Raw genomic sequence first — 19,744 nt, 5'->3', positions numbered from 1 at the left:
TTGCCTCTCATGCGCCCCCAATTGGGGACCTGGCCTGCAACCCAGGCCTGTGCCCTGACTGGGAACCAAACTGAACCACACCAGCCGGGGCCTAAGAACTGAGACTTTCTAAGTCCCCCGTGAGTGGCCTGCAAGCCACACCTCCCTCGTCAGTCTCTTACTCAGAAGAGGACCGTCCCAAGCTCGGCTATGGGGGCGGAATGCGCTTCTAGAAATAAGTGTGGAAACAGGGGTCCCATGGCCCCCGAGGGTTGCTGCGCCAGGTCTTGTGTCCCCTCCGCTTCTGCGGTGGTCTTGTGTTGAGAGTCCAGTGTTCCCGTGACCACGGTGTGGCCTGGACTCCGGCCGGAGCCCCTGGGCAGAGCCCCGCCAGCGCCCGCTCACCTTCCCCGCACCCCGACCCCAGGAGCCCGGGAGCCGCGGCCCCACCTGGGGGAGAAGGGGGAGCCTCCCCTGTCTCGACAGGGGCTGCCAGGCACCAAGCACCTGGGCCACTGTCCCAGCGCCGCCCACCCAGGCTCACCCAGGAAAATAAGGACGACGATGATGAACAATGACTGTGCCCCTAGAAGTGCCGGCTCGCCTTTGGTTCAACCGTCTCCTTAATTCTCACCACAACTCCAAGGAGGATGTGACCAGGGTCCCCGTGTCGATGAGGAAACTGCGCTTCAAGACGGGACGTTTCCTGAGGCCACACACGGGTCAGGGGCCGGGACACAGTCCCGCCCCCCAGCATGCGCTTCACTCTGGATGAACGCGGGGTCTACGGGCCTTCGGCTCTCCTCCCCTTGTTCCTCTGGCTGAACACCCGCAGGACAGGCCCTGGCTTTTCTCCTGCCTTCAGCTGAGGTGCACGGACGCAAAGAAAAGGCAGGAGAACTCACCGCTACCACAGGGTTAGCTCCCGTCTTTCCAGCTGGTCCCCTCGGCCTAACCAGGCGCAAAGGGAAGGCAGTGTGGCTCAGGGGTTCCTGCAGGCAGTGCTGTTTTTTCTTTGCTTTTTGGTGTTTTGGGGTTTTTTTATTTCATTTTGTCCTGATGAACACAGCACCCTAAGCAGAACCTGGTCTGTGTTCATCCCCAACGCGCAGACGCCGCCGCCAGCCAGAGGCCTCTCCGAACGGTCACCGTCCACGGAGACGCTGCTGGCGGGCGGTGCTTCCACGTGGGTGCGGGCGGAGAAGGCTGCACAGCAGACACCCAGCGACCATCAACGGGGAGCCTCCCGGCCAGAGAGCAAGAGACGGAAGGCCAGGCCCTGGGCATGAGGTCAGGACACGGAGAGGCTTAAAAGCAAACCAAACAGGCGGTGTGCTGAGGCTGTCCCATGAAACAAGAGAGAGCCCGAGGGGTGGGCCCAACCAGGTAACAATGAGAAGCACCCACCCTTTTTCCTCGGAGGAAGACGGCGCGGCATTACCTCATTCTGTGGAAAACTGTGGCCAAATAAGGTATCGATGTTTGGGGCTGGACATCAAGTGGTTTTACATACATGTCACTTTTAGCTCCTGAAACGTCCCCAGCACTTCCTGCGTTTATTCCACGGGCCACAGCAAGAGCTCCGATGGCACCACGAGGGACAAAATAAGGGGCTTTCCAGCCTCCACTGATTTACGACCTGCAGAGATGCCAACTTCCTGTTTTCCCAGCACGGCAGGAAACTTTCTCCAGCATAATGCGATGCTCGACAAAGCCGCCCGCAGAGGCGAGGATCCAGGGAGGACCTGGAGCCAGCGGCCCGTGCACACGTGGGACGCCGGAGCTCGTACGTGTGTGAACCCAGGTCGCTGTCATCACGGGAAACAGGAAGACGGAGAGCCTGCTTGCGAGCTGTTAGCAAAATGCTCGTCATCGGTCATCTCTGACGGCTCCTTCGCTCGCTGGGCAGAACAAAGCAGGCTCTCCGTTCTGTCTCCCATCAGGGTTTTCTCCCGAGGCCAGGCACGGAAGACACCTCAGGCCATTGCACCACACCCACGCGGGGGCTTGGCTTCCGTGGCTTCCTGGGTTAGGTGTGTAGAGCTCAGGGACGGGCATGATTATGACTTTGCCAGCATGGGGTGAGGGGCACATGGGCCTCATGTATATCTGGGGACATCCCGGAGAGACCATCCGGCTCCCAGAGGGGGAGGGGGAGGGGAGGGAGGGAGCACCTGTCCCCACTCCCTGTCCTCAGCTCCGTGGCATCCTTGGCTACCCTGAAATCAGCTCATTGCACCCCCAAACAGGCCCGTGCTTTGCCCCCAAAAAGCACATCTATCCCTGTCACCGCACCCACGGTGGCCGGAATCAATCACGTGGTTTCTCCCGCGTCAAACGGGGAGATTCCCCGCACGTGGTGCTGGCTTCACCTCTGAACCCCAGCATCTAATACACGGTGTGACCCTTACCAGGCACGCCACAAATGTTTCTTGAATAAATGAGTCCTATCTATTTTCTATACTTGCCTAAAAGGGGGTCTCCTTAGCCTGGTTTCTCAGCTTCTAGGTCCCTGCTCCTTGAAGTCTGCCCTGAAGGCGACCTGCGTCCCCTGCCAGCAGGTCAGAAAGGCAGCGCACCCGCCCCAGCCCCATCCTGCCTATCAGACCTGTAGGTTAACAAGGCCTCCAGGGGAGTGCTCACACCCTCACCCGCGAAAGCTGAGCTGCAGAGAACAGAAAGAAAGGTGATTTCCTGTCCTTTAAAAACGTCTTTACTAGAACTCTAGTACGCGTACTTGAGAAGTCGTCTACACTGAAAAGTACATTCGATACTACGGCAGATTCAGGGCCACTGGGGGCCCAGAGGGAGGGCGGGGCGGGCAGGGGGTGACAGGTGAGGCGCGCCTTACAATACTCGCAGGAGGAGGTCACAGAGGGAGGGACACCCCTGACGGACAGGCGTGCCGGGGCACCGACAGCGCAGACCGCTCGTGAACCCCTCGTCACCGCGAGCTGTTCGGGGTGACAGGGACCGAGTGCCGGCGGGGAGGGTGGGAGATGAGGCGGAGGGGGTGAGCGGGGAGGACCCCAGGTGACTGTGGGTTTTCAGAGAATCGGCGCAGGTGTTGTAGCGCCCACGCTCGTTCCAGGCCGTGGGGCGGACTCAGAAACCCAGAAGCCCAGGCAGGCTCTCGCTCCCTCGGGACACAAAACACGCACCTTTTTCAGGGAGTCATCAGTACACGAGAACTTGGGCGCAGGGACCGTCGCGCAGTGGGGGGTATGGACTGTAACTAACACGCCAGTGACCGGCAAAGCAGCCCCCACCTAGGGCTTGAAGAAGGTGTCCTCTCTACGGAGGACAATGGTGTTTTGAGTCCTGACACCACTGATTGGCCCGGGAAACTCAGGGTGATGTAAACGACACCTTCTCCTGCCTCCACGGCTCCGTAGCCACACTGTGCAGGGGCAGGCGTGACCTCAGCGGCCACAGCAGCCGCACCGGCCACACTGGGGTTGCTTGTCACCGCCGAGCACCAGGACATCCGCTCCAGGTCACCAAGGACACCATATTAGTGCTCACGTGACCGTTTGCATTCCTGTGAATTTTCAGGGTGGTGCAAGACTGGAATCTTTGGCCTCATAAATGGAGGAAAGAATAAAATGAGAAAACGGAAGAAAGGATCAACTAAATCTGCAGGCAAACAGTCAATATCCTGAGGTCGTGCAATGCAATTCGTCTGCAGGGACAGGAGCCACCTGGGGACCAGGAGGCCCCACCACAGTGTGGCCCTCGGAACAGAAACCCCTGCCCACCCGGGGCTTTCATCCAATGGGGCAAGAACCAGACAACGGAGAGAAAGGCTACATAACCATCGTGCGGACGAAGAAATCAGGCGTAAGCAATGGCTCGTAGGCAAGTTTTAACCTGGAAAGACCCCAAGTGCGCTCCGTGCCCTGGCACCGAGGCCACACTAAAATTCCAAATTGCATTTAGATCTTGTGTGAAGAAGAAGAAGACGAAAAGTGGCCACACAGAGCAGTAACCACAGCCCGCGTTTGCCTGGTTCGTCGCCTCTCCTGCCGAGGTCGCTTTATCTGTTCATCTGACCTGGTGGGAGCTGTTCTCTACCCATTTTACAGAGAAGAGAACGGAGGCCAGAGACAGGCACTGTTTCTAACCGCACCGCGGGAGTGCCTTTGCTTTCCCTGCTCACGGACGGCTCTGTGGGACACTGGGTTCTTGAGAAATCACAGGGTAAATATCCACCCCTTGTAAGCAAACCTGTGCTCTCAAAGTATAAACATAGTCATACCATCGAAAAATACTGGCATTTTTGACATAGTTTCCCACAGGTGGCAGTTCCTGCTCAGACTGACCGGCTTGCACGGCTTCCTTTCTGAATTGTAGCAAAGTTGGCAACGGTTAATAAACGGTTTAGAAAGCCATCTGCTAGAAAATGGGAACGGCAGGGCTCTAAGGGCAGAGCTCATGGAAATGCCGGGGATGGTGGGGTGTGGGAGACATGGCACCGGGATCCTGCCACCCCCATCCCAGCGTATGTCCTGCACCCTGAGGAGGGTCCCCTGACCCACCAGACCGCGCAAAGCCAGCTGGTCCTGGCTCACCTGAGGTGGGTGGATAAAGAGGGTGCCAGGTTGCCAGGACCCTTCACCCACGGGTCCCTCCACAGCCGTAGGGGGCGCGGGGGAGCCCGTTATTGTTCGATGCCCGTAGTTTCCAGTGACTTCACGGCTCTCCTTCCCTGGCCCATCCACACCCAGCCCATGTGCTGAATCTTCACACCTCTCCAAGTCCCCTCCTCCCGCTGGTCTGCGCTTAAACCTCAGACCCCAGGACCCCTCCCCTCACCATGGTCTCCAGTCCCTGCGATGGTTCCTTTTACGTGTCCCCTGGGCTGTTGGACCCAGTTACTTATTCGAACCGATCCAGGTGATGCTGTGAAGGGATGCTGCCGACCGGGAACCCTGAGAACACCCACCCACATGCCTCTGAGATGCGTCCAAGGATGTGAGCCACCATCCTTGACCGGCTTCGGAGGCTCGCCCTTCCTCACACCCCGAATCACGAGCGGCCACACAGCTCCCTCCAGCTCCCTCCGGACACCCACCTTCTCGCCTGTCCTGGTCCTGAAAGTGACCTCGTGAGCATCTCTCCCTCAATCTGCCCCAATCCAATAGACAACGTCGTCCGTCCACAGTCCGTTGTCCCCAAGGGTTCCGAGCCCCAAGGAGGCCCATCACCTGTCCAGGTTGTACCAGCCCACACCTGGCCGCCTCTCAGTCTCCCTCACCTGTGTCTTGCTTCCATGCATTTCTTAGGGGGACACCTCTGGGTTACCTCCGTCCTGGGTCAGCTCTGCAGCCCTGGCTGCTCTGTCCAGGAGAGCCCAGGACAGGCGTGTGACAGCCCCCGGCTGTGTCAGCCTCAGCCCTCACTTCTCCCTAGACATCAACGCTCTCGAGCATGTACTAAGAAGATCCCAGTTTGCCATTATTTTCACCAAAACTTAACTTCTGAAAGCAAGAGCATTTTTATTAGGGTTTAATAAGCTAGTTCCAAGTTGCATTTAGCTGAAACCAAAGGTACAACTCAATTGATTTAAACTGGTTCTTATGAATGTACTTGGTGAGAAGGCCAAAAAAACAGAATTTCCCCGTATCCACTCAGCTCCCCTTTGTCTACTCAGAAGTCAAGAACTTTCAGGTCTCGGGACACAATGTTCAGCATTCCAATAATTAACTGAACAGGACCTGGAATTGAAAAAGGAAAATAAAATAAAATAAAATAAAGTGACTCTCGGAGAACAGAAATAGAACACTTAGTCTACTCAGTACAGAACCCCAGCTGAACTCAACGTTTGCTTGAAAAGAAACAATGTGAGGCCACATATTGAAGGGGTTGCTATTCATTGCAAAATTTAAAATACACACACCCTATTTCTTTTTTCTATATTTGAACCTGACTTTATTTTATTTATTTGTGTTTTGCTTCCTAATAAGGATGATTGGGAAACATGCAGTATAAATATTAAACTGCCATTTATTTTTGTTTTGTTCAATTCTTTTCTTCAAAACCTTGTTTTCCATCAATCAGAAAATTATATTAATAATTTTACAGCTGAGAGGTTCGAACTTCTTTAAATATTTTTAAACGCTCCACTGAAGACAACAAGACCCAGATGTATCTAAATTAAAAGGATAGTGAAGTCTTATTCCTTTAGTAGAAAAAACCCTGAGTGCTCCATTAGAACAGGTGAGGGCTGGGTGCTCCGGATTACAGCCTGGGACACATCAAGTCTCACCTTTAAGTTTCCGCAATGACACACTCGGGTGTAGGTGATTATTTACAGGTCCCATAAGGAATGTAAGGAAGGGAAGATTCTGACTCCAAGATTGAAACGGAACTTCAGGAGGAACTTGGGCCTGCTCTACCAAATGAGCGTACAACATGGAGTTTCAGAATTCCCTTTTCTGGTAACTACTTCCTTGTATTAAATCATCCATGAAACCAGTAAGGAATGGCAGGGGTGAGACAAGTGATTTTTCTCAGGTGATTTGTCTTGAGTCAGTGCCGATGGAGCCCAAGGAGCCCCCACGCCCCCAGCCAGCCCGGCCGCGCAGAACGCGCAACCGCTGCCCTGGAGCGGGCTAGCCCAGACTCCGGGTTACTCGGCTGTGACAGACGCTGCTGAGTGACGCGGTGGCTGGAGACGCTGGTGCTTAGGGTCATAAGACACCCGTTGGGACGGTAATAGATTAAAATGAGCGGTGTAAGCTTCCCAGGCAGAGCTCCCGTTAGTACCCAGCAGGGAGGAAGCTCTGGCCAGCACCTCAGACCGTGCATGCTCTGCTTGTGACCCGTCCCTCATCTTGGGCAACTCGTTCGCTCCCCTGGGCCTCTGTTCTTCATCGTGTCGAAGAACGGATCAGGGCAGGGTGTCAGCTTCTTCCGCTCTCCCGAGCTGGGGTGCAATGAATGGTCCAAGTCCATGCCCAGGGCTAAATGAACACGAAAGGGGAACCACCGTGCGACGCAATCCAGCTGCTGACAGTTTAATGTGGGTGCAGGGGACAGATCTTCTAAGTGGCTCCAAGTATTAAAAGATGCTCAACTTTCTTTTTAATTTTACAATAAAAAGGAAAACAATGGTAATCCCTTTGCACCTGTCAGATGCGCGAAGATGAACAGTTTAGGCACCCAGGGGCAGAGCGGGCAGTCTGCTGCCGATGGCAGGTCAGCTTGTTCAATAAAACGCCCTGAGAACAAACATCACTCCCAGGAATGCAGCTTCCAGGTTCCCCCGCAGAAGGGTGAGGGCTGCGGGCCCAGGAATGTACGGGGCAGAGCCGTTGGCAATACAACCGTGACTGTGACGAAGTATCCGCCGACAGGAAAAGGGTTAAGTAAGGTACGGCGCATCCATTTTATGGAATATTATGCAGCTACTAAAAATAAATAAATAGCACACCTCTGTGAGCTGACCGTGGTCCACACGCAGGGACCAGTGTCTTGCAAGCCGGGGCCTGCCATGCATGACCTGGGAATCCTACAGCGCGTGCACCTCACTCCCCCGGCGTCTGAAATGCACAGCCCTCCCAGTCTCCGTGGGGATCTCTAGCCCTTGGCCAGCACAGCCGTCCCGCGAGGAAACGCCTCTGACCTTCGGAAGATGTCCACGCTGCGCTCCTCACTGGGGTCACATCGCACGCCTGGCTCGGCGGCCAGGGCCTCAGTGACCCTGTCAACGCTCGCTCACGGTCTCCCAGTCGGCCTGAGGGGGATTTCTGCAGGGGTGGGGTGGGGACAGACACCACAGTCCCTCGCCACACCTGCCACAGACTCATAGCCCTCACACAAGGCCTGCAGCAGAAAGAGACGTCACCACGAGGCGCCGGGCGGGGTGAGCAGCATCTGTTAGCTCCAAACAGGCTCCTGTCACTTTGCCTGTGGAGGGACAGGCTGGCTGTGACCCGTAGCAGCTCCAGCGGGTACCAGCTCCCTGGCTGCATCTGGCCGTCCAGACACACAGGACTCCTGGGGATCCCAGAGGTGCCAGCTTCATGTGTCCCTGTCAGGCCTTTTGATCTCAGTAAACTCAAAGGCAGGTGCGAAATGAGGGAACTGGGAAACCCAAAAGAGGCACACGCCGGCGTATTTCAGTCAACAATGCCCATGGCCCAGTGACAGTGGCGTGCAGCCAGCCCGCCCTGGCCTTGGTGACACCCTATGGACTCCTGATGTCCTATTCCCTGTAGGAGCTGGAGAAAACCCAGGGGTGATGACGAAATGCTGGCCCCAGGGGCCTGCAAGGAAGAGCTCTTGGCACTGTGTCTCGATCCTGCTTCTGCGTTACGAGAAAATGCTTTCCCTCCGAGGTGTGCCCTTCCTCAGTGTCCTACCCGGCTCCCCTCGAACCCCCGCATCCCCTCCCTGGTGCTGCTGCTGTTGCTGTCTCTGCTCCGGGGCAGGGGCTGAGGGCAGGGGTGCTCCTATTCCCCTTCCCCCACACTTCTCCCAGAACCACTGCCGCCAGCTGGGCACGAGGTTTGGAACCAGGCTGAGCTGGACTCCATGCTGCGTTGTTCCCCTCAAAAGATCACCGGTGGGCTCGGCACGCTGGCAGATCAAGTCCCGCCGGGCTCTGCCGGCCAAGCCGCACCCAGGTGCACGTCACGAACCTTCGGCTCTTCATGGGCAGGGTGGGGGGTGGTCATTGACACGTCACACCCCGTAAGAACAGAGATGGGGTTCGGTCTGGGTCCCCGCTGGGTCCCCAGCACTGAGCACAGGATGGTGCTTGGCAAATGTTGGTGTAACTAGATCATATGCTAATCAAGGTCTGGTTCTGTCAGGACCGCCCTCAGTTTTGGGGGGAGGGGGGCTCCCTAAGTGCGGCTGGGTTTTCCCTAGTCTATCGTGATCCCTCAGAGACCACGCTGACCACAAACCCCTCTGGGAAGGGTGACAAGTTAAATCAATAACATCTCAATGGGAGTTAATTTATCCAAGATTAAAAAGTCAGTGGCTTTACAAGACCCCAAGAAAATAAGACAAGGAGCAGATGAGTTACAAAGGGGAAGAAAGCGCCAGAAACAGCCGGCTTCCCCCCACCCCACCCCCGCCCCGGGCTCTGAGCGCATTCTCCGAGGAATAGTTCTAAGCAATTAGAGGGTACACTTTTTTCCCTTGTCAGATGGATGGATCGCTTGACATTGATTAGTTTTCTACCACCTAGATTGACCAAGACATCACACACCTCTTCTCCATTCTGATGTTTTCATGACATGTTTCCGACCAGGGATGGAATCCAGGTTGGGGGCTGGGGGAAAGGTGAAGGGGTAAGAAGAATGAGTCGTATTCTCAGGAGTCACGGGGACGTAAGGTGCAGCAGAGGGAACATCATCACTAATATTGTGTTAACTGAGGGGAGCCCGGGGGCCACTCTCTAAAGCACGTGGCTGTCTAACCCCTGCGCGCACCCCTGAAACGAATACAGAATAACACTGAGCATAAACTGTAATTGAAAAAAATTTAAAGCAATTTTTAAAAGGACAGAGAATTACGTACAAGTAGAAATTGAAACTACGCACGGTTGTTATGAACACAAAATGCTCATCGTGGCTCCAGCCTCCCCCAGCATGAGATGAAGCGTGAAAGTGGCCGTGGTTAAAATTTCTCGCTTTTCCAAATTTTGCACCAACCTCTGCCTGTCTGTCTGCATATCAGTGTCACCACATACGGCCGTGAGAGGCACGGAAGGGGACCCACCCAACCCTAGTCCCACTCCCTCTCCGAGGTCCTGCAGAAAGGGGCCCGCGGAGGCGGCTTCTCCGCAGAGACCCCTCCCAGGACCTGAGAGGGCAGAGCTGCCCACAGCCCCCCTGGCCACGCCTAAGCCCGCCCCCATCTCCCTTTCCGAGGTTCGCTACTGCCCGGAGGGTGCCGGACGGTGTGTGGAAGCCAGTTCCTTCTCCATTTCCCCTTGAAGAAGGGAGAGAGAGAGAGAGAAAAGGAATGTCTCAGATCAGGTTAACAGCCCTGACCCTGACCCGTGTGGCTCAGTGAGCTGGGTGTCGTCCCGCAAAGCAAAGGGTCGTGGGTTTGATTCCCGGTCAGGGCACGGGCCTGGGTTGCCGGTTTGGTCCCTGGTCAGGGCACCTGCGAGATTGATGTCTCCCTCTCACATCCATGTTTCTCTCCCCCTCTCCCTCCCTCCCTTCCCCTCTCTCTAAAAAGAAATAAAACCTATTAAAAATGAATTAATAAAATCACAAAATCAGGTTAACGATATCTGACAGCATTTCGGGGGGGGATTCCACGGTTCCGGCGGGGAGAGCGAGGCTGGAACCCCAGCGGAAGCGTGGCCCCCGGGCCCAGGTCTGTGGCCCGCCCCTCGCCACTGAGCACGTCCTCCCTCGGGGGTGGGCCCCTGCAGCCCGTCCAACCTCACAGACCCGCTTTTGTTGGCCGGGGACGCAAGGAAGTTCAACTGTGTTTCAGCCCCAAACCGCTGGCCATTTCCCTGTGCCGGACACACAGGTCCCTGTGTGCTGATCTAACCAGTCGGTGGGGTTTTGTGCGATAGATCACGAGGCCAATGGCGCCGTGACAATGTGTGACACTAATATATTATCAGAGCCGCGGCACTGTCGTGATAGATGACTTTAATCCATCACGGGACTGCCCCGGCTTTAATGATGTATCACGCAAAACCATAGCAACGGCTAGAAAAATCACGATAAGTTTTGTGTGTTTTAAACGTGTTCTTGGTAAATACGGTGCTTCCCGTCTCCACAACAGAATGTGTGTTCATGCGGCGGCCGGGAGGCAGGTTCTCCCGCACGGCTTCCGGAAGTTTCCTCGGGCGTCCGTCCTTCTTCCGCGGCTGACGAGGTACCTGCTCTTCAGTCCGGCCTCAAATGACTTACCCAGAGCTCACGGGACCCGGTGTCGCGGCCGCGTGCAGGATTCTGGGAATTTTCCAGGGTCTCCAGACGGATGTGGCCGCAGTCACAGAGAAGTCGTGTTTCCAGTGAAGTCCCAGCATTTCCCGGCCAACTTTCCAAAGGCTCCTAGACTGCATCTGGGCAGACGTGCCCTCGGGCAGCTTCCGGGTCAGCTGGTTTTCTATACCTGACACCTGAGCTCTCAGCCCATCCTGATGCCACGTGTGCGCACGTGTGCATGCATGCATGTGTGTGTGCATGTGTGCACATGCGTGTGTGTGCGTGCGCATGCATGTGTGTGCATGTGCACAGGAGGAACGTTCTCCCAATGTGTCAGAGGGATGTATATCTAAATCTCAAATCTCCCCCTATTTTTAGCATGATGGGAATTGGCAAAGAAAGGAGACTTCTGTCACCGTACCGACTGTGACAATACCTGTATCCATAACAGGGAAGCCTTTAGCCCAGATCCTCACGGCAAATCTCACCTGCTAACAAGAGTCCACACACTTGGGCATGACCTGAAGACCCTCAGAGACACACAGGCTCGCGTGGGGACACAACACAGGGTCCCCGAAGCAGGTCTTCGTAATGACATTCTAATAACCGCAGCCTATGGCATTCAACCTTTAAGAATGAATTTGTAAGACACTTCAGGACCCGTTAGAGAGGGGCAGCCCAGTTCTGGGCAGGGGCGGGAGCGTATTTCTGGAGTTTCTCAGACACACTGTTAAACTCTTAGCACGGGCCCGCTGAGAAACTTACAGGGATCCAGTCAACGGCTGTGCACCTGCCTCTTTTCTATGCCGGGGCATCTCTCACCCTTTCCCCAGCAGTGGAGTAAAATCTCTCACCCAGCCCTCTGAACTTTCTCGCGCCCCACCCGGGGCAGTCCGTTCTGAGGGCAGGAAGCTGGGACGGCGTTCTCTGTCCCCTTCCCTGTTCCTCTGGGTGAGGACAGACCAGGCGGAAGGATGCCTCAGCGCCTGGCCCTTCCTGCCCTGTGCTCAGAGGTCAGTCGCGTCTCCATCAGCAGAGAGAAAAGGAGAACACCTGGGGGAGGGAGTCACAATGCAAAAGGGGGGGGGTGACAGAGACCCCCCGATCAGCATCAGGATGTTGGTGGCAAGGCTGGGCAGGAGAAAACGCACACCACGCGTTGCTGTAGTTCATCCTTGCAGGGAACTAGGGAGCCCAGTCGCTCCTACACCACAACTAACCACAGAGCCGCCGGAGCCTCCACGATCAGAGTCCAATCCCTGGTCTCAGGAATGAGGCCTGTGACGTACAGGTGGCTCCTGCCATTCCGGAGGGCTCAGGTAGGAGGGTAAGACACACTAAACGTTTCTTTCTGAAGTTTCAGGTTCAATGGGTACAGTATCATTTTTGTCTCTGGTCAGGTACATGAAGATATCATTAGATACTTAGAGGTACAGCAACCTACAGTTTCTTGACCATAAAGAATACCTTGAAACACCCATACACATAAAGGCTACAAAGTACCTGGTAATTTATGTCTGGATTCTTCAAAGAAAATTAGAAACCGGTGGTTTTTATCAGAAATTGCCCACTCTCATCTTCTGCGCTTGGGCCAAGTCCTGCTGCTCCTTTAAAAGTCAAGCCGAAATCCCACCTCCTCCAGGAAGCCTTCCTGACTTCCCTGGATGCCATCTATCCCTTAACTTTTCTCATTCGCTGCTTTGCATTATCACTTGCCCTTTCTAAGCGAGGCCCTGTAACTTCAATGTCAGGAACTTCAGAACGAAGTTCAGAACCCTGCAGGGGGACATGTGAGTCTGCCCCTCGCAGGATCAGCTGTGGTGGTGGGAGGGGGCAAAAGCACTTGTTCTGGGGCAAGAAGCAGGCCTGCCACGTACCTTCCTCAAAGCATCTGTTGAATACAAGGGCCCCTGAAGGGAAACGTCACGTGCACATCTTCTGCAAGGACTGAAGAGCTTCTTGAAGCGTATTAGACATATTCGTCTGTTTCCTGACTTTGTGGATAGCCTGCGCTGCTTATCTGCAAAGAGGAAGGAACCTCTGCTTGCAAGTCCCTTAAATCAGGGCGCAGAACAGATACACTAATTGTTTCTTCCTAAAGTTTCAGGTTGAATGGGCACAGCATCATTTTTGTCTGTGGTTAGATATACGAAGATATCATTAGATACTTCCACCTACAGTTTCTTGACGTAAAGAATACTTTGAAACACCCATGCATATAAAGGCTACAAAGTACTTGGTAATGTATGTCTGGATTCTTCAAATGAGAAACTGATGGTTTTATCAGAATCCTTACTAGGAAACATTGTTACACAGTTTCCTGCGGAAGCTGTTCTTTTCCAACGCACAGAAATTAACGGCTTTAGGTCAACAAAAGCTGTCCGCACTCATCCAAACAGGACTCTCCCTGAGCTCTTGCAACTTCTCCCATCAACCAGGCCGAGATCTCTGCGCCAGCTTTTGACTTTTCATAACATAAGAAAAGGCACATTCCTTGCCAAGGACGTAGTTTTCAACTTTATAAGACGTGTCCTTCTGAGATAGCACCTGAGACCCAAACCTGCAGCTCCTCAGTTAAAATACTTCTCACATTCGCAGAAGACTAATCACTGGTCTAGCGAGACCCCACCGGGAGCTGGCTTCCCTCAACCGAAGTCTGCTCACACCCCGCGGCAGGCGCCCCGTCCTCTGCACTCAGACAGCCTCAGCACTTAACCAAAAATGCGCAAAGATTGCTTCCCACCGGGGTCAGGATGTAGCTTTTTTGTAGGGCGCAGCATTCTTGTTTTGCGTACAGCGGACACGTTCCTTCCCGTGCTCACTTTCCAGGGCAGTGTGTGCCAGGCAGATAGGACACGCACTTCCGGAACCTCGGCCCGGGCCGGCCACTGGACGGACTCAGTCGGGGCCATGTGACCCTTCTGAGGCTAAACTCTTCTGCCCAGGAAAAAAAACGGTGGCCAAGCATGCCCTGCTTCCCCACTTACTCGAATCTCTTCTGACCTTCCTTCCTGGTGGGGTTAGAGCCTTTGTGGCCGAGATAAGCTGTTTACGAAAGTGCGTGTATCGTTTACTGAAACAAGGGGCGCAGGCTCTACCTGGCGCGACGCAGAAGCGAATGCGGGGAGCACACCAGGAACTGAACTTGACCTCGCAAAATGGTCGTCTGGGTGTAAGAATCCCACCCCCGACCCCAGAATAAAACTTCTTACTCTGAAAACTACAGGCGCTTTAAATTCCTCCCCTCTCAATGGCCTTGCATCTTTCACAATATTTTGTATATTGTTTCTGAAACGGACGAGCAGCGGACGTGATCCCTAAATGCCTAAACATCTGAGCATGTGCGTGGAAGAGCAGGCGCATGTTCCCGCACGGGAAGCTGCGTGTTGAGAGAGCGCAGCTCCCTCCTGGCCCCCACGTTCCACTCCACGGCCCCCTGTCTCTCCCCTGAACAGGCTCAGCTCCTGCCTGCCCCAGATTTCACCCTCCGGGTCTTCAACAGGGTGGACGCTGCTGCCTGTCAATCAGAGCGCACCTGTCGGTCAACTCCTAAGAGAGGCCCCCTCGCCACGGAGTCTGAATTAACCTCCCTGAGTGACATCATGTCGTGGCTGTACTTCTCTGCCCGGTTCGTGCTCCTGGCCTGCCACTTCACACCTGTGCCTCCCGTTGTCACTCCACTGCCACCGGAGCCTGAGCCCCAGAGGGTGCAGACCCCATCCGCCTTGCTCACAGCCATATCCCCAGGGCCCAGAGCCTCACTGGCCCACAAACACACACTCTGTAAGTTCTTCCAGCTAAGTCACAACTCGTGAGTATTCAGAAAGTACTTCAAAAACAGCGAGAAGAACCACTAGGTTTACAAACCACGTCTTGTCTCAGGACAGCCTTTGAACAAGACTCAAAGACACATCCCTTTTGGGTCTTCCAAGAGCACCCAGCACCCTTGAGAGCGACAAGACCAGGGGCAGACACAGTCTCCCTGAGCCCACGCGCCGTCAGCAGCACCGTTCACCACCCCGACCGAGGCCAGGGGCACAGCCCCCCCAAATCTGGGTTCCTCTTCCTAACCGTGTGGCTTGCGGCGAGTTCCCAGAGCTCTCTGAGTGACAGTTTTCTACCTGGTGTGACATAATGGAGTAACGCTATCTCAGGGTTATTGGCAGGACTCAATGAGCAGAGAGGAAAGGCTCAGGCGTTGCTGGTTACTGAAATTACTGTTCTCACTAATAAAGAAAAGTGCTTGTTATAAAACACCAGTGTCACCGAGTACAGAATTGGGACTCGGAATTTTTAGTTCTGTGGCCCCACTTACAAAAGCTACCAAAGACTAGTTCAAAGTCCAAAGCTCAGGTTGCTCCGTGCAGGCTCTTTGCCAGGCCCCTTTTTAAGAAATCCCTTTGAAATTGTGGGTCTGTAAGCTAGTATGGAATGGCATCAACAGCATGTTATTGCTTCTCCAAAAGGAATTATATTGCATATCCGCAGGATGAGGCTCACCACTCCTGGGCTATAATTAGTTCACGGCCATTAAATAGTGGTTGCACAACTTCCTAGTCATTTACCGGTACCCCAAATTATAAGGCTGCTTTCGGAAAGTGTTCTTGCCTGCCTCGATCTCCCCTCTCAGGCTCGGCTGCTGTTTGGAGACCAGGAAACGGATTCTGAAGTCTCCCACCGAGCTCGATCCCAAATTCCACCACGGGAGCAAAAAAGTTCCCAGAGCATCCGAGAAAGTCACAGGCAAATGAACTCTGGTGGCTTTAACTCAGACGTGTCAATCGTACCCATAGCGCTGCAGAGACACGGAGGTAAGAAACGTCACGGGCATGTGCGCGACACTCCATGGTGTCAACTTGCTTCCAAACAACAGGCTGCTTAGGCAGAGTGAGCACCGTTGAGCGAGAAAACATAGGTCTTTAAAGAGAGCGTCGCTTTTTAATAAGAAGGAAAAAGGATGCTAGGATTGGTGTCCTTTCCAATGGCACTGCAAGAAAACAGATCTTAAAAATCTTAAATTAACCTGCCTGGTGTGGCTCAGTGGATTGAGCACCAGCCTGAGAACCAGAGGGTTGCTGGTTCGATTCCCAGTCAGGGCCCAGGCCTGGGCTGGAGGCCAGGTGCCCAGACGAGGACACAGGAGAGGCAACCGCACATGGATGTTTCTCTCCCTCTCCTTCTCTCTCCCTTCCCCTCTCTCTAAAAATAAATAAAATCTTTTCTTAAAAAAATATAAATTACTAAAAAACAAATCTATTGAAACTGTAAGTGGCGAACCAACTAAATCTTATAGCAGCCTTTATAATGAGGCATTGGAAACAGATAAAGTATAATAAGCAAAGAAACTGTGCTCCTGCATCCATGCAGAAGTTATTAGAAGTTATTTTCTCAAGAAGAGAGTCAGCAAAGATCTTGGCAGTGAGGTGGCAAAGTCAAATGCAGTTAACGTGACATTATCACAGGCAGTGGGGCGGTCTCCTGAAGCTCTTCATCTCCTCTGGACATCCCCTCTGAAGGGAATACGACTTCTCTCTGCCTGTGACCTTGATCACCACGGGGCAGCCTACTGTGGGATTCTCTCCAGGTGACAGATAAAACAGATGCTGGTGCATCCCAGGACTGGTGTGTTGGGTCCTTCCACAGCAAAGCTGTATTTGTAAACATGGTTGACTACAGTACTTGCCTAGACACTGAATTTTTGCTGCTTCCTACTCAAGTAGCCACAAACCCAGAACAAAGGCCATTCATGGCCATTTTCTTTAATAAAATTAAAAAAGGGGTGGGGGGCATGTGTAAGCAATAGTGTCTGGTGTTCTGAATATAATTTTAGAGTCGCCGGGCTCTAAAACGAGGGCATTTGGGAAAAGACACTGTGTCTCTACAGATGAGGGCAAGTCATCAGAGAGCGTAACCAAATCAGACAGTGTTAGACCTCGGAGAACCTTGCAGACCCCAAGGCTTTGATTTCCGACTGTACCCTACGCGAGGTCCAGTGAAACAGATGACAGCGTGCCGCGAAATTCCAGCTGCAGGCTTTTCAGTCCGTAGAGTCATAGATTTAGACAGGGATGCATTTCAGCCCCAAGCAGATGCCTAAGTGCTAAACGTGTATTCTCTGCACAGCTGCCACGGCTTGGTTTGTTTGGGTTTTAGAAATTCTAGCGGGACAGCCTCCCTTGAACTTATATTGCATGTCTAACGTTATCACACTATTTATCAGGCGTGTTATAGGGAAACCTCGTGTCAATTAATCCACTCTTCCCAGCTTGAACCTGGTGCTCTTTATAAGTCAGAGAGCAATGCACTGAAAGATCTCTCCATCAGTTACAACCAAGCAAAAATGCGGAAGTGCTAAATAAATATTGCCAATGTTATAGGAGCAACAACACACAGAAGCAATGACCTTCGATTAGAATGTTCATTTTTGTCAGCTTTTCGATCAGAGCCCACTGCCATTTATTTTATACTTTCATTCCCAAAATGCTTCAGTGACAATGATGCCCAGGTCACGTAAGGGCTGCTTCTGGGACTCTGTGACCAGGGGAATGTTGAAAACTGGAATGGCATTTAAGGCTTTGGTTAAAAAGAGGTCCTTTTTTAAGAAGTCAACAAAATTTAAAAATCTACATAACATGCATAAAAGTGAAATTCCAAAATGTTTGAAAGGATTGTATGTTTTAGGAGAAATAAGAAGAAAATAAATATAAGATACTCTTTCTGTGGGGATGGAATTAGGAAATAAGATCACCAGAGTCTGGCACGGGGGTCGGGAGAAAATAAACATTTTCCGTGAGGAACTTCTCATGACGAAAGTCTAAACGCGGGCTATATTTAATTTAAATTGTTTTTAAAGGTATGCCACGCCCTCTCACAAATGCAGGTGATCCGGCTTTGAAGAAACCATTTCTGACTTGACATGATCCCAGGGCACTAGAACTTTCAGTATGGCCCCAGAAATGCCTCTCCTTCCAAGCGAACTGAAGCTCAACTTGCAGAATTGTCTTTCCTTAGCATAGAATTCTGTCTTATTTTACAAGACAAGCAGCCCCGGGAAAGGCTGAGTGAGAACTAGTCTCTTTCCTACAGCCTCTGAAGTGTTGATAAGGGGCGGAGGGGAGGGGTGAAGGAGGGTCTGGATACCCAAGAGGCAGAAAACAGAAAAAAGCTGAACTGTAGCTAACTCTGTATCTTGCTGAAGCTACAGAGATTTCTAAATCTTGACCAATTTCATAACGCTAAAGTGCCTAAACCATCTTCACACAGCGAGGCAGGTTTTACTGGTGATTAACTTCAGATTTTGTGCCCAAAGGCTGGAAGGTAATGACCTTGGCATTCGCCCCATTTCACAACCACCTGACCAGGTTTGTTTTTCAAAAGGTCACTTAATTAGTGCTCTGGGTTACAGTTGTAAGTTAGCATTATCTTCTCCTGGATAATGATAGCATTTTGCATGTGCTAAGTAAAACAGGAATTAACAGAATTCCAATGGCTTACTTGAATGATAAATAATGAGCCACTTTAAGGAAGAGATCCCCTGGGGTGTGCGGAAAACCTGGGGCTGCCGGCGAGCCCGCAGGAAGCCGGCCTCTGCAGAGGCGTAAACAGGAAAACGGCCTGTGGACCGACAGAGGGATGCGGGCGGGAATGGCCCGTCCTCCCTGGGCGCAGAGCATGACCCTTGGCAGGCGCTGCAGCTCTTGTTTAGCTGACTGTATTTTCACGTCGGTACTATCTGTATTTTTCAAAATCCGATCCGATCATGCCGAGAGACTGACGAAAAATACTGTGCATACCAAGAAACAATGACAGACTCCCCTCAATTCAAATTACAGGGATGCCCCCACGCCGCCTGCTGCCCAGAGCCGCTCACAAAGCTGGGGACAGGGCCAGAGTTCATCATGGACACAAAAGGGAACTGTTCTCAATTAACTTTTTATGAACAATTTTTTTAACTTAATTAGGCAACCCAGTTTGCTGTCATGGCAAAGGATATTGCCCGATAGCAATCTTGATCCTAACTTAAAATAAAGGTTATTTCTGGAGAAAAAAAACCAGCGATCCATATTTCCTGAAGCACGTGAGTTTAAGCCCTTATGAGCTCCCCCGGGTTTAAAAACACATCAGAAAACCCAAAGCCTGGCACTTAGAGATGAGACCACAAACGCTGTTCAATTATTTTCCAAATGCATAAAATGGAACCCAAATATGATGAAAATTATGTTGAAATGATCTATCTAGAAAGATAACCATTATTCAAATAATTATGGCATTTGCGTGTGTGAGGGTCTTTTCTGTTTATTGGGTTGGCCAAAAAGTCTGTTACAATTTTTCCGTGGGAGGGCTCTAGGAGCGCTTAGTTGTCTTTAACTTCATTCGAAACAATTTCATTAGATTGTATTGTGACAGCCGTTGTATCAGCGTGCGTTTTTTAAAAAACTTATCAAAATTGGTGACTCTTTGTGCAGCCATTTTAATATTGAAGATGAAAGGACATACACAACATTTTCAGGGTATCACTTTTTTATTTCTAGAAAGGTAAAAATGCAAATGAAATGCAAAAAAAATATTTGTGCTGTGTATGGACAAGATGCTGTGACTGACTGAACGTGTCAAAAGCGGTTTGTTAAGTTTCTTGTACTGTTGACATTCTGGCAAATAGTTCTCTGCTGTGGGGCCGTCTTACTCATTGGAGGATGTTTAGCAGTCCCCCTGGCCTCTCCACACAAGAAGCCAATAGCGGGAGACAGCCGACATACTCAAAATACCCAAATCAATAAAGTTATTGGTGAAAATGAAAAACGTATCTTTTATTTTATGGAAAAAGCTAAACACACTTTTTGGTCTACCCTGTA

Source organism: Furipterus horrens, unplaced genomic scaffold (genome assembly GCF_987537825.1).
Source record: "Furipterus horrens unplaced genomic scaffold, mFurHor1.1.pri manual_scaffold_15, whole genome shotgun sequence".
NCBI classification, from domain to species: Eukaryota; Metazoa; Chordata; class Mammalia; order Chiroptera; family Furipteridae; genus Furipterus; species Furipterus horrens.
This window is presented reverse-complemented; position numbering follows the sequence as displayed.